This window comes from Apis cerana, linkage group LG2 (genome assembly GCF_029169275.1).
Source record: "Apis cerana isolate GH-2021 linkage group LG2, AcerK_1.0, whole genome shotgun sequence".
NCBI lineage: Eukaryota > Metazoa > Arthropoda > Insecta > Hymenoptera > Apidae > Apis > Apis cerana.
The window spans coordinates 11,431,393-11,451,350 of NC_083853.1; the positions used below are offsets into that span (position 1 = coordinate 11,431,393).

At 48.3% G+C, this 19,958-nt stretch overlaps 1 protein-coding gene across 4 annotated transcripts in view; it reads right to left on the bottom strand.

Annotated features, from left to right (window-relative positions):
- The window catches only part of LOC107996901 (LIM domain only protein 3), a 77,662-nt gene that overhangs the window by 54,637 nt on the left and 3,067 nt on the right, over positions 1–19,958 (bottom strand). Inside the window, exon 1 of one of the 4 annotated variants that reach the window (XM_062071162.1) lies at positions 2,141–2,804. The exons of 2 other annotated variants lie outside the window; for them this stretch is intronic. The gene's annotated coding sequence lies outside the window, so the exon portion shown is untranslated. Of the gene's footprint in view, positions 1–2,140; positions 2,805–19,958 lie in introns of those variants that run through there. One more of the 4 variants, XM_062071164.1, reaches the window with a different exon arrangement.

Here is a 19,958-nt window from a genome sequence, read left to right on the forward strand (position 1 = left end):
TCCTTTATTATCCTCGTATAGATTTTATCTTCTCGAGAGAAGATACAAAATATTATTCTTTAGAAAAACCGTTCGTTAAGCGCGAATTGCCGGTAGATGATCGATCCCCGAGCAAGGGGATGTATAAATTAGCGAAAGCGAGTTTACGACTCCCGTTTTCCGAGCCCTGATCACGATCACAGGTCGCAGGTTTCGGAAACACGCGGGAACGTAGCACGTGCGAGAACGACGTGTGGCGGACGAATTTAAAAAACGCAATTTACGGACAATGGAATAGCGGTTCGGGGGTTCGGCGACCTTGCCGAGGCGAGAGGATAGCCTGCGTGGAAACAGAAGGACCGCGTTAGGGCCACGATCCTATCGGAGGGGAAGAGATGGGAAAGAGAGGGATCCTCTCGCCTAGTCGCGAACCGATTCCAAGGCTTTCTCGATAACTCTCCCCCGTTTCCTCCACCGTTCCTCATCCCTAGGCGTCGTAAAAATGTTGTTTTTTAATTTAGGATACCGCCGCGAGGTTAATATACGGCTTTAATTCCAGGATTTCATTTAGGGGGTTAGTCGCCTCCGCGCGCTTCGAGAGAGCCGCGGGGATGGAGGGAGGAGTATATCAGATACGGGATGGTTGAAAGGAGAGGAACGTAGGAGAGATGTGTGTACTCGAAAGACTAGAGAGTTGACCGCACTCGCCATTACACGGATGCCCTTTCACGCGGTTGTTGTCCAAACGTTCGCGAAACACGATCGTTCGATTTCTCTCTACGTTTGCCTATCTATTTATCTATTCGGGGAAAAAGAGGATTATACGGGAGAAAAATTCGACGATCGATGGAATGGAAATATAGAAGTAAATTAGATTATCTAATTGTTTAGAGGAACGTGGAATTTTCATCGGTTAATCGAGTGATCGTAATCGTCGAAGAAATTGGTCTCGGGTCGGCAAACGTTAACGCGACCTTCCCAGCCACCCTTCTCGGGCCAAGTTCGGCGGGAACGGCGGTCGGTCGCGCTAAGGCAATTAAAGCTCCACCCAATTAATGCCTCGGCGAACGCGGCGGGGGTTGGTGGCGAGCGTTGCGAGGGACGTTCTTCTCCCTCCCTCCCTCCCTCTCTCTCTCTCTCTCTCTTCCTCTTCCTCCTCTTCTTTCTCCCTCCTTTCCCTCTCTCTCCCTCTCTCTCTCTCTCTGTCTCGCAAACAACGCCTTCTTGCCTGGCAGACGCCGCGCGGAAATTTCATTCGGCCATTGAAACGTAAATGTACGCCGCGGCGAGCATTTCATTCGGCCGTTGAATGTTACGGATTGTCCGATAATGCTCGATTTATACCACGGCCAGATTCAAAAGGACGACGTTATATTGTGTAATACGGGGAACCCGCTCATAACCGAGGCCTCGGATTTATTTCGCGGAACGTCGAATCAAAAACGAGCGGCCCGTACGCTTCATTCCGCTTCGAGTTACGCCACGATCGTTTTCAACGAGTCGCGCGGTTAACGTGGGGAGAGGGGGGAGAGAGAGGAGGGAAAAGAAGGAAAAAGGGGTGTAAAAAGCAGTTCTCGAGTACACTACGCGGTTCGTGGTGGAACGTGCACGTGAAACGGAATCAATGGAACCTCGTGACTCGACTTTTCGGAGATCGTAACGTATGAAAGTAATTTCGAAGTAATTGGGAGTGTAACTCGTGTTTGTGATCGAAGAAAAGGAGAAGATACGATTTCTTCTACGTAAAACGAGTTGTACGCGAAAGGTAAAACGATTTATTTGCACGGAACGTCTCCACTCCGTAAATGGATCAACGCGACAAGTATAAAATAACCAACGGGCTTGATACAACGAAAGCGCGCTGTCGCGATGAAAAAGTCGCTCCTCCTAACGTTAATTAAAACGTCCCGCATCGGAACCGGCATCAGCGACCACGCTGAACATCGCGAGCACCGAGTATCGACACTCCACAGTCCACGTCGATTCCGATGTTCTAGCCCCTCGAGTACGCCAATAATAAGATCTACCAATCGCGGCCGTTTCGTCGCGTCGCAAATCGATTTAAACGGCTAAATCGGTTCATCCGCTTGAACGGATATCCCTTCGAATCCCGGCTCGCCTCGACCACATTTATTTTCAAAAAAGTCGGGAAGGTACTCACCGATGGAATTGGAACGAGATCACTTAGGGAGAATCCTTAAACTTGCAACATACGACGATAGTTCCCTCGATCAACTGTGGCAGACACTCGTGAAACACACTCGACTGAACGGAGCCAGTCCTCGATCGGAACGGGACGTGGAACAGAAACGAAGGACGTGACTGGATGAAAAGAGTGCGTTGGAATTGAACGGAAGCGTAAAGGAGAGGGAAAAAAGGGGAACGGAAGAGGCGAGTTGTCTCGATATCCAACACTTATCGTTCGAGTCACTTGTCGCGCGATATCGATCGATCGTACGCGTGCCGCGGAGTCTCGTGCGATGTAGAGCCGCGGCACGAAAGTATAATTCAATTCATTAGCGGGTATGCGGTGTCGTGCACGCGGTGACGTATCGGTAATAGCACACGATGTGCGCCGCCGCCGGAGATTGAACGATAACGGAGCAATGGTATGAACGGTGCGGCCGATAACGGGAGAAACGAGAGCGAGCAGGGGCTGCCGGTTAGCCCGCAACGGCAGCTCACTTCGGAATGAAGAGAAACGCGACGGTACGCGAGGCGACGCGAGACCGCCAACCACTCGGCGCACTCTCGGCTAGACTTTGCTCGGCACACTCGTCCGGCGTCTCCTTGCTTCTCGTCCTCCGGCCGCCACTCGTCGTTCCATACTGCGACGTCATTTGGCACGTCACGCGTGGCCGTGCGCATGCGCGGTTGCCCGCTCGGCGCGTGTCGCGTGAATTCTCGCGCACCGCGTTCGCGTTCCGTATACACGCATCTGGTAATACACGCGCTTTGTAATATACACAAGCCACCTTTATCAATCGGAGAGTCGCGATTATATGTACCATCGCGCGAGATTAGCAAACCGCCAATTTTACGAAAACAATATCGCACCAGAGGATTAAAGATAAGAAAACTCGAGAGATCTCAATTGTCGAGAATAGGAAATAGCACGAACCAACGTTATTTCTCCAACGTATTAATTCGTACGGGATTATAGAATTATGGAGAAGTTAATCTTTTTTCTTTTGACGATTAATTTAGTTACGGATTAACAAAGATTTTTATACCGTTATCGTATTTATATCGTATTCGAGGAGAATCCATCTTGACGCGATCGGGAGGAGGGGGAGGGAGCGGGAAAAAATCAAGAGATTGAGTTTCTCATTAAGCTGCCGGATCTTCTTTTGTTTCCTGGCCGTAGTTAAATTCCGTTGAGAGAAGGAGGAAAGAGAGAATCGGTTCGTCGAGCGCTTGTTTCAATGGTAACGACGAATTAGATGACGTCGCGATTACCCGCGGTGATAAGCGAAAATATCCCAATCGGGTGGGCGGTGCGCCGGTACTGCAATAATTACTGCTAATGTAAATGTTCGTTAATGGGCGTTATTAAATGCAACGCGGTAAAATAGTCATCGGCGGCGTCACGGGCGTACAAGTTGCACCTATGCCCGCTAACCGGTCCAATTATAATAATTAAATGAACATTATAATTAGCTAATTAAATCAAAAGCATTTCGGTGAGGCGTGCGTGCACACGTCCGACACGTACGACCCGGTGGGTGTACGGGCGCGCTGATTTTCGGCGTGCGCGTGCTCCGTGTCCGAGGAAATAGGTATAAAGGTTTCACAATGACACTGGTAAGCGGTATTGTTCGGCTAGATTTTCTATGATTTTACAGGCCGACCGAATTTCGGTTGAGATTACACCGATAATCAAATTGGACCCGTGGCAAACAAAATGACGGAATATCCAGTATTGTTGAAGCATCGCGTCGCATTAGGAGTTTAACATTGTCGGCCGGATCGCGCACGCGGTGGCTCGCGCCCCGGGCGGGATTGAAATTTTCTCATTTCTCCCGATTTCGATATTGTAGCGATCGGAGGCCGAAGAACGAACGAACGAACGGATGAGCGAAGCGAAAAGCGGTGGATTATTCGACGGATTTTTTAATCGAATTCCGCGGGAGGTATCAACGTTTCCCGAAAGAAAAACCGGGTCAATTAAAATTAATGGATAGCGTAATTAGGAAAGTCGTTACGGAAACTCGCGCGAGATACGCTTCAATCCAATCAAGGAAACGAGTTCCTTTTCTCGTCTTTAAAAAACTATTAAAATCTCTGTTGGCTGAACGACCCGCGCAAAAACAAACTCCATCCCCCTCCCTCCCCGCCTCCACCCCTCGACCTCCCTTCTTTCTCTTGATTCTATTCGCTTACCGGAGATGTTAACGCGTTTTCGTTCTATCCCGTTAACCGATCCCATTAGCCGTAGAGACATCGTGAAATCGAAGGAGAGAGAGAGAGAGAGAGAGAGAGAGACAAGGGTGGAAATATTTCCGGTGTTCGTTATCGACGAGGAGAAGAGGTTGGATTATTTTAACGAACGCGAAGGGAGAAACGTCTCGATCGCGTGATCCCTAATCGCAAATAATTGTAAGCCAAAGCCGGTGGTGTGATTCCCCGATACGCGTGTACACACATTACCCGTCCACCGATTCGTCTTTCTGTGTTGGTACGTGTGCCAACACAGTGTATATACGTGCACAGGAAGCTTTGCAGGCCAGCCGGTTACAGTGACTCTCGAAAAGCACCTCGTGTCATTAGTATGTTAATTGGTAACGGTCTGCCTACCTACCCGGCTGGCTGCCACATCGAGTTTCGTACACATATACGTCGCCGGGGCACGGCGTGTTTATACGTTAAGATGTTTAATCGCTTCTGTAATTATACTGTCCCTCAAAGGGTTAATTGTCCCATAAACCCATGAATACGTTAACGAGCGCGCCGTGCACCTCGCGAACATCGCCAAAGAACAAGGAGCCGAGGTTGGCGAGGGATCGACGGGGAAAGTTGGGGTGGCGAGGGATCGACGAAGCTGGAACGCACACGTGCGCTCGGGAAGGGAAAAGTCAGTGGGAAGGAAGGGATGGAAGTGGATCGCGTATCGATCTACGCGGATTTCTCCAGCTTCGATCGATCATCAACGCGTCGCTCGTCTTGGAGAATTTTCGTTCTGGGAACGAGAGAAAAGAAAAAAGAAAGGAACAAGAATATAGCGATCCAAGTTAAAAAGTTGACAACGAAAGAAAATGCTCGTTTTTTACAGTATGGGAAGAAAGGAATCGACTAGAGGAAGAGTTGATCTTTGTTCTCTACTTAATGCGAACCGGTATGGCATCGGAATTTCCAGGGAAATGAAAGTGTTGAGAAGGGAAACGACAGGGAGTGGGAGTGCATTGTCACTCCGTTATAATTAAGAAGATAGACTTTAAATCCAGAATGCGAGGCGCGGAAGAGAGGAGGGGCGGGAGGGGAAAGTCGAGTCGTTGCGGGCTAAACGAGTGGTAAAAGGCCGGCCTGCAAGATGTAGAAGGGGGTATGACGGGACAGGAAAGAGAGAGAGAGAGAGATTCGGATGGAAATTAATTCATTACTCTAATGCGTTGAGCGAGAGAATAGGCCGACAGTTGAAGCGTTGAGTGCCAAGTATTTCGCGAAAGATAGATGTCTCGTTTTCATTCCGAAAATTAACACTCTCCGTTACTTGCCAACCACCCAACTATTTTTTTGCTTATTCCACAGCCTGACCCATCTTGCTTAAATTCCACTTACCTTTGCTATCTCTGCCCGTTTCGCGCTCTCTCTTCCGTTCTTTATTTACCGTTAACTTTCAACCTCATAATAATTTTAAATTTCTTAATTGACCAGACATCCATTGTCGCAATCGAATCGACGAAAAAAATTTAAATTCAAATGAAATTGAAGGAAAAAAGAGGACGACGCAGACGGTTCCCAAGTAGATCGTGAAAGATTTTTCTCGAAATGCTAATTGCTACGCTTAGATCGTTTCAAGATAATCGTCATCGATGAACGAGAAATTGTGGGGCGGCACCGAAACGGGCAACGATAATAGCCCCGTTCCGGCGGCGATCAACGACCAATCTCCTTTTCCATTTAACATACATCGCTAATAATATCTGATTGGCGGAATCGAGCTCCACCTCGTCTTCTCTCTCTTTCCTTCCCTCTCTTTCTTTTCCACCATATCCGACCATACCGGACGATCTTTCGACAAGGTAGGATAGTATAGGTAGGTCGGCCTGTAATCCGGCTATCAAGCGAGTACGGGGGACAGGTCGAACGCGGACGTGTCACAAAGTCGTCCTAAAGAGTACCATTGGTACCAATTTAAAGCGAATATCGGCCGCGTTTCCGCGGATATACTATTATCGACTTGGAAATCGAAGCGATTTGGACAAGCTTTGCCCGATCCGCAACCCCGCCGACCGTTCAAATAGCCGTCACGGACACGTGTAATTAAATTTAACGCGCTATGCCCCTCCCCCTCCTCTCCCCTGACCTTCCCCGTGACCCACTTCAACCATCCCCCATTTGTTTCTTTTACGCTATTTCTGTTTCACCACTTGCTCCGTCGACCCACTTTTGACATTTCAGGTGAACCCAATTCTAGGTAAACGCGGATATCTACCGCGTCGACTCCGCCAGCCGTAATTTGATAATCGAATAAAAAGGATGAGCAGCGACGCGGCGCGGAAACGGCATTAAAGTCGAGGAGGGAATCGCATATTGAAATGGTAACGTCGTTTATCGGTCAGTCTCGAATTGATACGAGACGAGTACGAGCGGGGATTTCGATGGAGCAATTGCGTAGGCGAATTTTAAAGAGGGTAAAAAAAAGGGGGGAGTAGAAGTGAAAGGAGAAACGGTAGAAATGGTAGAAGAGTAACTGGTTCGCGGGAGAGCAGTTATAGACATCGGGTATACTCCCGTAAAACAATTAAACGGCGAATCGCGCATTTGTTGGAATTTAAATGCAGCAGTTAAGGAAAATGACTCGGTTGGCGCGCACTGTGTAATTTATACGTTCGAAAACGCGGCAAACTAGTTTCCATCGTTTCCCCGTCTATCGCGTTCAATTCGATCGAATACGGGGAAAAGGAACGGTTCGATCGGACGATCATTGAACGATAATGGAACCGAGGGAGCGCGCATCGATCCGTGTTTACTTTTTTAAAATTCGTCCGGACGATCGGAAGGAAAGGGCACGCCGTGCCCTCGTCCGTCGCTCGTTGCTGATTGCGGATGCCTTCTTCACGGCCCCCGATGTAATTTTCTGAATGACTGCGTAATTAAAACTCTAATTTCCTGCGCTTAATTGACCGGAGTCTTGGTTCCCTCCTTACTCGCTTTCTCTCGCTCCTTACCTCGCGCGCCACTCACTCCTCGCCTCTCCCGTCCCTCCCTTCCTCGATCTCGTAAACCGAACAACGGAGAAGACAGCCCGCCATTCTTCGCGCCTTTAACGCGAAAACTTTTCAAGCGTCGCGCGCCTAAAAAAAGAGACGGCTTAATCGAAAGAAATTTACGACTTCGACCGCGATCTCCCTTTATTTTTTTCTCTCTTCTTTTTATCCCTCGCCAACGAGAAACGTCGAATCCTTCGGATCCGATCGAATTTTTTCTTCTTTCGTACGAGATAAATTCGTGCTGTTGAACGGGAACAAAAGTGGTCGTTGAAAACGTACAATCGTGGCACTGTTTGCGCCCAATTTTCGCGACGCTCGTGCCGCACCGCTTACGAGCGTCTGGATAATTACATCCGTCTCTGCTGGCCGGAGGCAATTATAATTGCCGACTCCTTTCGCAATTATAAGTTTCTGCGAGACTTGGCGTGGCGTGCCAGCGTGCCAGCGTGCCACCGTGCTCGCTGGTACAGAGAGAAGGCCGGCTGCTGAGGGGTACGTGTGCCGATGGCGGGTCTGTTGGAAAGAGAGAAGGGAGGACGAAAACCGTGGGGACGAGGGCCGCATTGCACGTGAAAACGTTAATTGGGGTGACCTGCTCGGAAACTAGTTACGGAAGGACTGTACTGACATTCCACGGATCCCACGCGACTTCGAATACATACAATCGCGGAGATTGCACCGAGATTTATTTTATTCCAGCCAAAGAATTCGTCTTAAGAATACCGATCGTTTCTCTAATCTTCTCGTCCTTCCTTCTCTTCTTTTTCCCCCCCTTCTTCTTCTTATTTTGAATTAACGCGTTGTTGTCACAACCGTTGTTGATCTCGTTAAAAATCGTTCTTCGTTCGAGCGGAAATCCATCCTTTTAAGCAGAAAAGCTTCGTAACGAACAAATGATATTGTGAGAACGGAGCATGAAATATCTATTCCGCAGAGATGTTTCTGAGAACCACTGCGAGAAGACGGCAGTCGTGGAAGAAAGTGGAATTGCAAATAAAAAGTCGCAAAAGTAGCGCGTAAAGTATAAGGTAAACCAAAGTAAAAGGAGTGACTAGATGGTAGAGGATAGAAATGGATGTTACTTACTTAGACTTCGGAGCATTTCTATCCTTTCCATTTCCTTCCTTTTCGCCCTCTGAGTCGCTCATATGGCTCTACTAGTTCACTCCTACGCTCTCTCTTCGTCACGTTATTTCTCTCCTTCTTTCTCTTCTTATTCATCATTCTCTCTCTCTCTCTCTCTCTTCTATTTCTTCCTTTATCACATTTCTCTTTTCTATAATTATTTATCCATTTTCTTTCTTTATCGCAGAGACTGGCCGCTTTAATACCCTATATCATCCCTCTTCTTTATAATCCTCTTCAAGTTTACTTTCTTCGTTCCTTTCCCATTTCTTTTTTTTTTTTTTTTGTTCCTAAAAATATGACAAAGTCTCATTGAATGATAGCTTTTCACGTCTCTCACGGTGAAAGAGCTTTTCTTCTCGTTGGTGACGCTTCTTCTGCCATGCGAGAGGCAAACCGCTATCCTATGTCCCGTAAAATCCTCCTCGAACCATGACGCACGGCTTCCGTAGTTCTTTCCAACTCGTTCAGCCACCCCTAAAGGTGTTGGTGAGTTCATTTCAAAGGTGTTCGCCGAGAAACTTGCGGGACTACCAGATTTTCTCAAAGCTAATGATCTTCTTCGTTAGAGTAGCGACGCGCGTACAAAAGGCTCCAATTACGGTACCTAAGGAAAATTACGAAATAACGAGACCGCCGTTCGATGCTCCCGGGCACATGGAATTTCGATCTTCCCCGTTAGACGCCACCACACCGCTAGAGAGTTTAATATTACGAATAATAAGAAATAAGGGAGAGTCACGAGTCAATCCATCGCTGCCCGAACAACTTCTCCTTCCTCGTCGAATCTCGATTTCTTTTTTTTCTCTCTCCCCCCTCTCTCTCTCTCTCTCACACGCGCTTACGAGACCTCGCTACCTTTTTTTGACTCAACCGAAACTTTCACCCGGCCAACCTCCCCTCCCCCCTCGTCACCCGCGCAGCTGCTTTTTAAACCCCCCCCTCCTCCTTCTCCTTTGTAACTGCCTCTCTTTTTCGTGGACGCCGCGATGGAAACGGTGGCTTCGTGGCACGGAGAAGTTAATTATAAGCGATACCAATCTCTCGGGGTTGTTGGGCGGTTGGTAGAACTGGGAAGCCATGACAGCCAATTACCACCCCGTGCCGACCCTCGCGCACGAGCCACCGTTCTCTTCCTCCTTCTCTCACCTTCGCTTCTCTCGCTTCCCCTCCCCTTCTTCCACACCTCTCTCTCTCTCTCTCTCTCCTCTTCCTTCCCCTCGAACTTTCTCTCCCGTTCTCTCCTTCCCTATCTTCCCTACATCCGTTTCACACGGACGCACGCACACGTCCCCGGCCACGGCCGCCGTGGACGCGCGCGTGCACGGTGCGCGTACACACTTACACGTGCTCTCTCCCGCCAGTATAGGAAATTAAAAGACTGGGCGATGATTGCGCGCGGCCCGACCTGGCCTTTCCACCCCCTCCCAACCACCCTCCCCGCAATCTACCGTGCCCCGGCTCGGCTACCGCCGAGAGAAGGAAAGGAAGGAAGAGAGTGGGCATTCGTTCTGCTTAGCGAAAATTACAGAATCGGTCGGGAAAAGTGATTGGGATTGGCCCTTTTACCGCGTTTCTCCGTGCCTCGTTTCGCCTCGTTAAACCACCCGAAACGGACACCCTGTTTAACCTTCCCCGCTTCGTTCATCGGAACACGGATTCCGGTTATACGTCTTCGACGTGGCCGTAACAAATCCTCGAATGGATGCTACACGTGCTAACTTGGAACTTTGCTCACTGTTTGAAATCCTACGATTACTTGTTCGTTTTGGAAGAAACTTGAACGAAAAACGACCGTGCATTGTTCGCGATATAAGGAGGGAGGAGAGAAGAAACGAAGGCTCTGACGTTGTTGGCGCGCTGTTGCAAACGTTGCATCGGGCAAACGGAGCGAATCGAATTCGTAGCCTCGTCCATGTCGAAGAGGCTGCGCCGACCGTCCCGCGGATCGGTTCCATCCATTAGAGGCTTATGTCAACCGACAATAGGGATTAACCTTCGGGAGAATGCAGCGAGAGAGCGGGAACGGCTGCCATGACAGCGATCGTACCGGGTGTCGTTTTTAAGCCGCTTCCAGCCGGGGGTCTTGTTTACAGTTCCTGTGAGAAACTTGCGTTTGTCGGTTGTTCTAAGAAAATTGGAGACGAATCGAGGAAAGGAAGAATATTTCTGACTTTTTTTTTTATTTTATAAGCGTGACGAGCATTAAGTCGTGAACAGCAACCGAAAAAGTACGTGTTGTTCGTCGTCGGGCCGAGGCGTATTACTCCGTCGATACTCGGTATCCATGAAGGGAAATGCTCGGTGCGAGGTTAGCGGAGTTGACTTGTTCACCAATTAGCTTGAGTTAATTATAATAGATGGTTATCAACCGTGGTTACTCCGCCATGCCATTATCTCACTTTGCCTCCCAGCATCTGAGTCTGAACTTCGCCCCTCTCTGCGAGTGTCAGTTCGACTGGCGTCTCTCTGGTGCCAGCGATCGGGAATGCTAATTTCTTAAACTCTGGAATTCGTAAAGAGCCGCGCGTACCGTGTCGTAATGAAAGCTCGTTGGCCAACTTTTCACCCCGTCTTTGTTTGTAGAAAAACTTGGGACCTCTTCGCGCGACATCAAAGCAACGAGACGCTGGACACATCTTAAACGAATGTACATTGTACTTGATGACTTGTTCTTTCTAGTCGTTCTTTTTTTCCGCCTCGACGTAGCGGTTAGAAAAATGCGGAAAGGCTTTTCGAAGATACGACAATCTTGGTTATTTGCCTCAACGATGTCGAGGCTGCAACCAATTTTTAAATGGCCTCGATGAAACAGAAAATTCACAGCCGATCGTTCCAACACTTTGCCAGATTGGGTACGCGCGTGCTGAATTTATATTGGTCGCTTTGAAGGGATATTATGTCATCGCGCGAGCAGCCGGTTCAAGATCAAAGCGAATCGAATTTTTTTTCATGATGTCTGGCCGCGACGTTCACTCGTGGCGGGGACAAAAGAAAATTACCCCCCCGTAATCAACCCTCACCCTCGCCGATATGTTTTAAAAACAAATTCATTTGAGCGCGATTTGCGCGTGGAATTTTCATTCGGGAACAAGTTTGTTAATTGCCTCTGAAAGCGATATACGATATACGAGGATATACGCGAATCGAGCGAAATCTATCGAGGATCGAGACGTAAATCGTCGAATCTCGCGACGCGCAAAATAACAACGGGTCTCGGGCCGTTTATCGGGTTTATCATGTTGGCGGAAAAGATGGCGGGAAAGATGGTAGGAAAAGTAAGTTTTACCTAGCGAACCACGATATCGAAGTTAACGGTCGAAGCGTTTCTCGAGAAATCAATCGGAGAATGGCCTCGTTAATCTGGCGGGGTGGTTTCTGGATGCTCGGTTGCTCTTACATCACGTAATAGTATCGGGCCATCCCCCCGTTGGCCTTAACCCCCACAGTCTCACCCCCGTGCCAACTCTTCGGACCGAACCACACTCTCTCTCTCTCTCTCTCTCTCTCTCCGGCTCCAGGCTCTTCGCCGTTTCCCAGCTAAGTCTGCGAGTGACTGAGTGGTTATTTAGGTAAGAGCCAGTCTCCCCGCGCGGAACCTGCCACCCACCTCTCGCACCCCCTCGCTTAAATAATGGTCCCGCAACATATTGTGCAAAGAAAAACTCGCTCGCTTATTTACGCTACTCCGCTCGACAGAGAGAGAGAGAGAGAGAGAGCCATCAGAGGAACGAGAGTTTCTTCCGAGGCTCGTTTGAGGCTCGATTGGACGAGAGAAGATTGGCGAAGATCGAGACGAATACCGATGAATATTTTCGATCCGATTAAAAATTATCCATTTTAGTTTCAAAGACATCCGTGTTCCTTCTCACGAGTCGAAAGAGGGAAACACTTCCAACCCCACAAAGTCCTCCATCAGCCAATTAATGGGAGAAAGATCGAACGGTAAGCGTCATCGTATACCGATTTGCATCGTAATGCGCGCCACTCCCCCGGAGAGTGTTGCCAGAGTTGACGGAACAAAAATAACATCGGCAAGCTAAAAGGGAAGGGCTGATACGTGCTGCTCCTACTAATGCCAGCCTATCCGTACAAATAACTGCTGCTCGGCCGGCATAATTACGGATTAGATGAACGAAAGATAGCTCTTCACTGCCCCGCGCGAAGGGTGGTTCTGGATCGGTGGATGACCGCCACCATCGGCCGGGATCAATCGACGTGTGCACGCGATTCTGCACGCACACGCGTGCCAGATACCGGCCACGGTGAGCGATACCTTCTCGAATCTCGTGCTTCCCTGTACCACGTCGAGCCGCCACGTGCCGAAGCGTCGAAACACGTGCGACGCTCCGCCGAAAATCGATATTCTTCCGTGCCCTTCGCAGTATCGGCCACCTCGTATATTATTTTAACGCGCTTTAACCTCTCTCTCCATCTCCCCGCCCCGCGAGCCGTCGAACGCGCAAATTTGTCTATCATCAGCTCCGACGCTCCGCAGTTCCCATGACGCGTAATCGCTTAACGATTTTTCACCATTTCCCGCGTATACGTTTCCTGTTGGGAGCGCAGAAGCGAACGTTCAAGGCGAGTGGGTTTTCTGTATCGAGGAGGAAGATCGTCTATCGATCGTCGCATTCGCGAAATCCGACATAGCCGCGTGCATATGATCAAAAATTCGCCCTTTCGACGCGTACAAAGGTAATCAAACCATTCCATTTTCGTTCGAGATTCGTTTTCACGTATCAATTACCATTGGAAACGGATAAGTGGGCTTTGATCGCGTACCGGTGACTGGCGATTTAATTAATTTTTAAACGAGAAGACAAAAACGCTCGTACGCAACAATAGGGGCCACTTGAGCAATAAACAAAAACGCGTGTATACGTGTATATATATATATATATATATATATATATATATATATATGTATATACATGTATATAAACAGGGCGTCGATGGAACAGCTAGCGGCGACACGCGGGAGAACGGGTAGGGTAGAGATGATCTGATTACGACCGCATCATGGGAAAGTCAACTCGCAAAGCGAGGGTAGAAACTCGATTCATCCTATCGTATCCTATTGTGCCGAGCACTGTCACCGATGCGTATAATTCGAAGGGATCCACCGCGCGTCCGCACGCTTCGGCATTAATTTCGAGCACAAAAAGGTGCAGCACGGCGAAGCCAACGCATCGCCCAATACCTCTCCCACCATTCCAACGCGCACGCGATCGAAATTCGAACGCGAACCATTAGCGTTTCCCGGAAACCAGCACGGCCATCGGTTCTCGAATTCCGAGCGTGGAATCGATAAAGATCGGTGGGGTGACTGACCGTGCAGAGATCATCAATCCTTGGACGAAAAATTTGGGAATACGTGGCTCCTATGGGGAGGGAGACGAACGAGAGAGAGTGAACGAGAATCGGACGCATTAGGAGATCGAAGGAAACGGGAAACGACATCGCGACAGGAAGAAACTGGGAAGAAAAGACGGGCCACAATGGGCCGTTTATCAAAAGTCGTGATACGAAGCTGGCCGCGCCTTTCCACAGCCACGGTCCATCAATAAAACCAAGTGATTTAGCGAGTCCCTGGCGGGCGTACGGGGAAAAGCAAGGTGGTGGAGCACGAATTTCCAAGATAAAGGGGTCAACAATGGACGGTAACCAATGGTTGGTATTCGGCCAGTGTCGAAACGCCGCCTTCCAATCACTCGCCGATAACAATGCCCTCAGTCTGGTTTATAAATCCGCGCATTGTTGCCAACTTAAAAGCTCTCGCGACGAGAGAGATGAAGAGAGGGGGAGGAAGAGAGAGAGAGAGAGAGAGCGTGGAGATGGTGAAAAAGGGGGCGACTGGGCCGGGTGAGGCGATGAGGAAAGGAGGAGAGAGGAGGTTGGGGAGCAGGCTAAGACTAGGGGGAGAGAATCTACTCAAGATCTCGGGCGTTGAAAGCACCGTTGGAAAGGTAGAAGAAGAGAGAGCTAGTGGAAGAGGTGAACGATGGAAAAGAGGAACGAAGTCGGGGAACGTGGGTGTTTAAAGAGTGGAAGCGAGAAGATGGTGGCAGAGCTTGAGAGCCGTGTAAAAGCATTGAGAGCACTTTAATGAATACGATTAGGGGCGTTAACTGTGAAGGATTGCCAAGCCGAAGAAAGCGCCACGCCAGGGAAAGCTCTTTTCCGCCGCTTTCCACCGGATCCCTTTCGTCCTCCTCGTCCTAGTCCTAGCCAGGACGAGGAAATTTTCGAGTCGATCGTTCGTTCGTTCCATTCCAACTTTCAACTACACTAAACTAAACCTACCGTTAAATCTCATCGTTCGTCTTGAAACTTGCAATTCTCGCGTGTGTTATTCCCGTTATTCCCTCAAAGGCGTGATGTCCATTTCCAATTTATCGGAACTAAATGATATCTCTCCTTTATCGAGTTCCGATCCTCGAGTTCAACGTCGTTTAAACCAATCCCGCGAATCTCAAGACGATATCTAGTCGACGTTGGCGTCTCTCTTCCAACCGAGAAAAGCAAGCCGGGAAACGTTAGCCCCGGCAAATGTATCTCAGGCAGATGCACTTATCTCATCGTAGTGCAGCTACGATGTCGCGTTATCAACACGCGAACGACAAAACCACTTCCTATGCACATTCTTGTTTCTTTCTGTTGTCAGTTCAGCCTACCGGGACTTAATCTCATGCCTCATTAACAACGAGCCGATAGAAGCGAGCTGCCTACGCGGGCCGACTCATGCACGCGTTTCACCAAGACGGAAAATCCTTCGAACCCGTTTACACGCGCAATTTCGAGCGCGCACGCGATAATAACATGGATTTCGATCTCGAGTTCGATCGCGGCAGTGGATCGTATTACTTGCGGCCTTCGTATCCGACATCATTTCCGCTTGCGACCGATATCCCCTCGTCGAGACTAGGTCCGAGCTTGCGGACACAGAGAGAGAGAGAGAGAGAGAGAGGGAGGGAGAGAGAGAGGCGGAGAACACGCACGGGACACACGAGCGCGCATCGTCGTCCGTCGAGGCAACAGCATAGGTACGCAAATGCGCGCGTACGTGTGAACGACGTGACGCCGGGTACCTGCCACTCGACTCAACCGCACTAGCTGACTCCACGCAATTATAGATCCCTAATTACGAGCCCGCATGCCCTGCTCGCTACTCCCTATTCCTCTCTCGCTTCCACCACCGCGTGCCGCCCCCTTCGTTCACCCAGCTTCCCTTTCTGCAACCCTAACTCCGGATCCGTCCTTCTCCTCTTCTCCTTCTCCTCTCCCGTGCTACTATTACCACCCGTGCCCGTATCTCAATCCCTAACGCTCCTCGCCTCTATCGGCTTCTCTCCTTCCCTCCTCCACGATCCCAAAACCGTATCGTGTTTTTCCCTACCGTGAGGTTCCAGAGGAGAAGAGGGAATCGGCCTCTCCTCTCTCGTCATTCCCGTCGCTCCTCCCCTCCATCTACCGTCTACCATCTCATTTCGGTTCGGTTAATTAACTCCCACCTCATTAACGTGCCCAACCGAGAGCAGCATTCTCTTCCACCGAGGGTGAGAGAGAGAGAGTAACCAATCCATCGTATCCCGTCGCGCATTATTAATAATTGTTTTTGACCGACTCTCTCCGATGGCCAATCTTGGCGTTCGATATTATATACGTTACACTCCGCGCCGTGTGTAAGAGATTGCACGATCCATAATCGACAAAGGTGTGTGTTTGCGGTTCGAGGAGGGGAAGTATCCGAGCGCGAGTGTACGAGCACTCTTACGGGGAATCTAATTAAAGTTTGATCTTATTACGTCGAAATATAATGATATCTGGTTTATAACGCGTTTAGTAATTTTATGCAGGGAGGGATACAGCGAGCTAATTAAGCGCGTGCACTTAAGTCGCATGCGCGCGCGTAGATATACACCGCTTTGCCCTTCTCTCTCTCTCTCTCTCTCTCTCCCTCCTCTCTCTTCCCTCTCCGACGATATACGTATTCCTTTTTTTCCTTTCATCTTCCCGACTTTCTTTTTTTCACCATGCCACGTACATGCGCTCGAGACATCGACTCCGTCCCTGCTTCTTCTTCCTTCGTCCAAGCACGATGATATATTATTGGACGCGTTTATGATATGCTCCAATGTCGTTCGAGTCTTGTTTCAATTCGTTTAGATACGCATTCTAATTAAGAGCTGGCCTCGAAGATGAGAGTCGGGCTCGTTCTATCGAACAATAAGCGTGTATCGTTTTCCCTCGTTCCGCGTTCTGATCCATCGACGAAGCTGACGATCCTAATAAGAGCATCGGGAACGAAAATCACGCCAATTAACGGGGCGACTTCGAATCGGAAGCGATCGACGATCCAAAATTGATCCTCAATGCTTTGATCTTTGATAAGAACGGAAGATCCTCTCGTTCTCTTTTTAAAAAATTGCAAATGCCAGATGGTGTTGTACAAAATATCGGATATCGGTTATTCGAACGTTCGTTTCGTGACACGAAACGATCGGTACGCATGATCCGAGGATGAAGTTTAGAAAATATTGAATTCGAGATGGAAAAATTAGTCAATGATCCAAACGGTTTAAACGACGAGTTAAAGGATCGATTTTTCGTCCCCTCGGTCAGAAATCATAAATTCTTGTGTGAATTGCGAACTCTCACGCCACGGATACGGAAATAAGATACGAATAAAAAATCGATAATTGACTTTGTCTCGCCCGAAATCGTCCTCTATTTCGTTAATTCATTCCTCGATTGACATCTGCTTGCTAATTCGCTCTTCCTGAAATACGATAAATCGAATATTTACGCGGATCGGTTAATTATAAATCGTTCGTGCGAAACGTGTCGATGTCGCAAACGAGATTAACCGATGAATTTCCATTTGCTTGGAAAAAGAGAAAAAGAAAAGAGAAAGAAGAATTTTGACGTCAGGTTTTAAAAAAGGAAGTTTGAGAAAAATAAAAATTGCCGGCGTGCGAGCCGGGAAATGAACGGGTTTAAATCGTGTCGAGTTCGAACTAACAAGTACCGCGCTACCGGTTTAACGTGTTCCCCGCGACATTTCGAATCGCCTTAAATACCATTTATTCCGCGGATTTTTTACATCGCTTTGCGTCATTAACGAGGAATATAACCTTGTTTGTGAAGCAGCCAAAGCTCGACGAGGACCTTTTGAGGATCCGGCTCAGCCTCGGATATTAAAAAACTATTCACGGTTTCGCGAAATAAACGCGACATCGCGCGTGCATCTTCGTTCCGCGCAACGATAAGAATTATAAATTTCCAGCGGCGAGGAGCCAATGGTGGAAAAATAAATGAAAAATAAACGTTAGGATAGTTTTAACGAAGTTACTTAGACCAAATTAAACCTGGTTCGCATTGAGGCGTAGCATTCGCAGCGTCTACGTATCAACGAGAGAGGATTTTGAAGGGGAAGTAGCGGGAATATCGAAGATGAGGCGAGCGAGAGACGAGAAGAGAAGAAAGGGCGAGGGAAGGATAAGGGAAAGGAGAGGGAAAGAGAAGGATGACGAGAGTTTCCCCCTGCTAAGAGGGTTTGCTTGTATCCCTGGAGATGCGCATACGTCATCCGATTAAAATTAGTAATTAGCTAATTAACTTAAGCACGCAGCACTCCGGGCTAAGTAAGTTGACCGCCTGATTATGATGCATCGCTTCCGAGTTCGAATATTCGCGCGCGCCGTTCGCCGTACGTTCGTGGTATATCGCGAAGAAGAGAAGAGGGGGAGGGGAGAGAAGATGAGAGAAGACCCGGCGGAAATAAGAAAATGGGAAAAAGTAAGGTGGATGGAGAGCGCAACGTTCCCGGCGAGAATTGTTCCCGGCGATTTATTTCTCGAGTTACCAACGACACGCTTATCGCGGTCGCCTCGACGGCTTTCTTAAAAGCAAAGTTACCATTCCCTCTGTCGAACGAGCTTGTAACGTGAACCAGAAATTCATTCGCGTAATTGTCCTTCCCGCTATATATCTCGCGAAGAGGACGAAAGATATAGGATTCGCGACCAATCTTTCGTGTAAATTATTCTTGAATATTTGTATATATTGATTAACCGATCTGTGAATAAACGCGCCAAAAGATCAATTTTCGTGTAGACGTCTGACCGTCGTATAGCGTATATCGTACATCCCGTATCTCGGCCTGCGAATTCCACTTTTGCCGTACGTTCGCCACCAGGAGGAGGCCAGTGACGTGAGTGGAAAATTGATATATGCACGGAGTGATATCTGGTGGAAAAGTGTATCCGTATCGTGGTATCCGAAGTAGCACGGGCGAAGGGACGCGCGTCGTCGAGAGTGATTCAGAAGTGCTTTCCCGTGTTCCTTAACTAACCGTTCGTCGGCCCTGTGGACGCATCGCGTCGCGACGACCGTACTCGCCCCAAGTAGGATCGCGACAAGGACCAGGCTAAAGGTCTTTCCTCTCTCGCTTTCTCTCTCTCTCTCTCTCTCCCTTTCCAATTCTTCTCAACTGTTCCTTCTCTTCGACACTCGCCTTCTCGATTCCAGCTTTTCGAATCTTCTTCGTCGTCCATTACACGTTCTTCGCGCTCCTGTTCCATTAATCACGAATAATCGTTCCGACCGTTCGTTGCATTACGTTTTTACGCTTCAACCATTGATTGATTCGTTCTGACCGTGTATATACAATTTCACATACAAACGAATTGTGAAATTGGAGTTTATTTACGTGATATATTAATTGTCTTTATATCGGTTTAAATAAAGTTCATTATTTAACGTTAATAACGTTTTTTTTTAACCGTTTAAAAAACAGGATATTAATTTCGCGTGAGAAATTTCGATATAAAGCGAAATGTCTTTCGACCCTCTGTTATTTTCGTATCACGATATTTCCCGAGGATAGAATTTCCTAATGCTAATTTACTTTTCACGACTTTCGAAAGGAGCGAGTTAGAATCCTTGGAGACAGATTCGCGGTTTCATCCCCTAAGTGACAGTAATGTGGCCAGGATTGCGGCCATTGGAAAGCCTCGAAAGTAATATATCATCGTTAAAGGACTGTAAAAGATGCGTCGACGCCTTTCTCTCTCTTTCCTATCCTTTTCTATCACCGCCACTCGGATAAACATTTATTTTCCCAAAACCAAGAATTTTTCCGAGATCGGAAGCGAGCTCTTTGTTCTAGAATCTCGTACACCGATAAATGATTCAAACTGACTTGAATGCTTAAAATGTATGCTAGTTCAAACATCTTATTAACAAATATCTTATAACCTTTGAATACATATGTCGGCAAGATTCCCGATTGAAAATTTACGGTCGCTCTGACGCGTAATGGGACCCGTATGTGTAATTTGCCGCAGGACCAACGGTTGTATCTCGATTAGAATTTCTTTGTGCCCTCATACACGATGTGCACACCCCTCCTCTCTT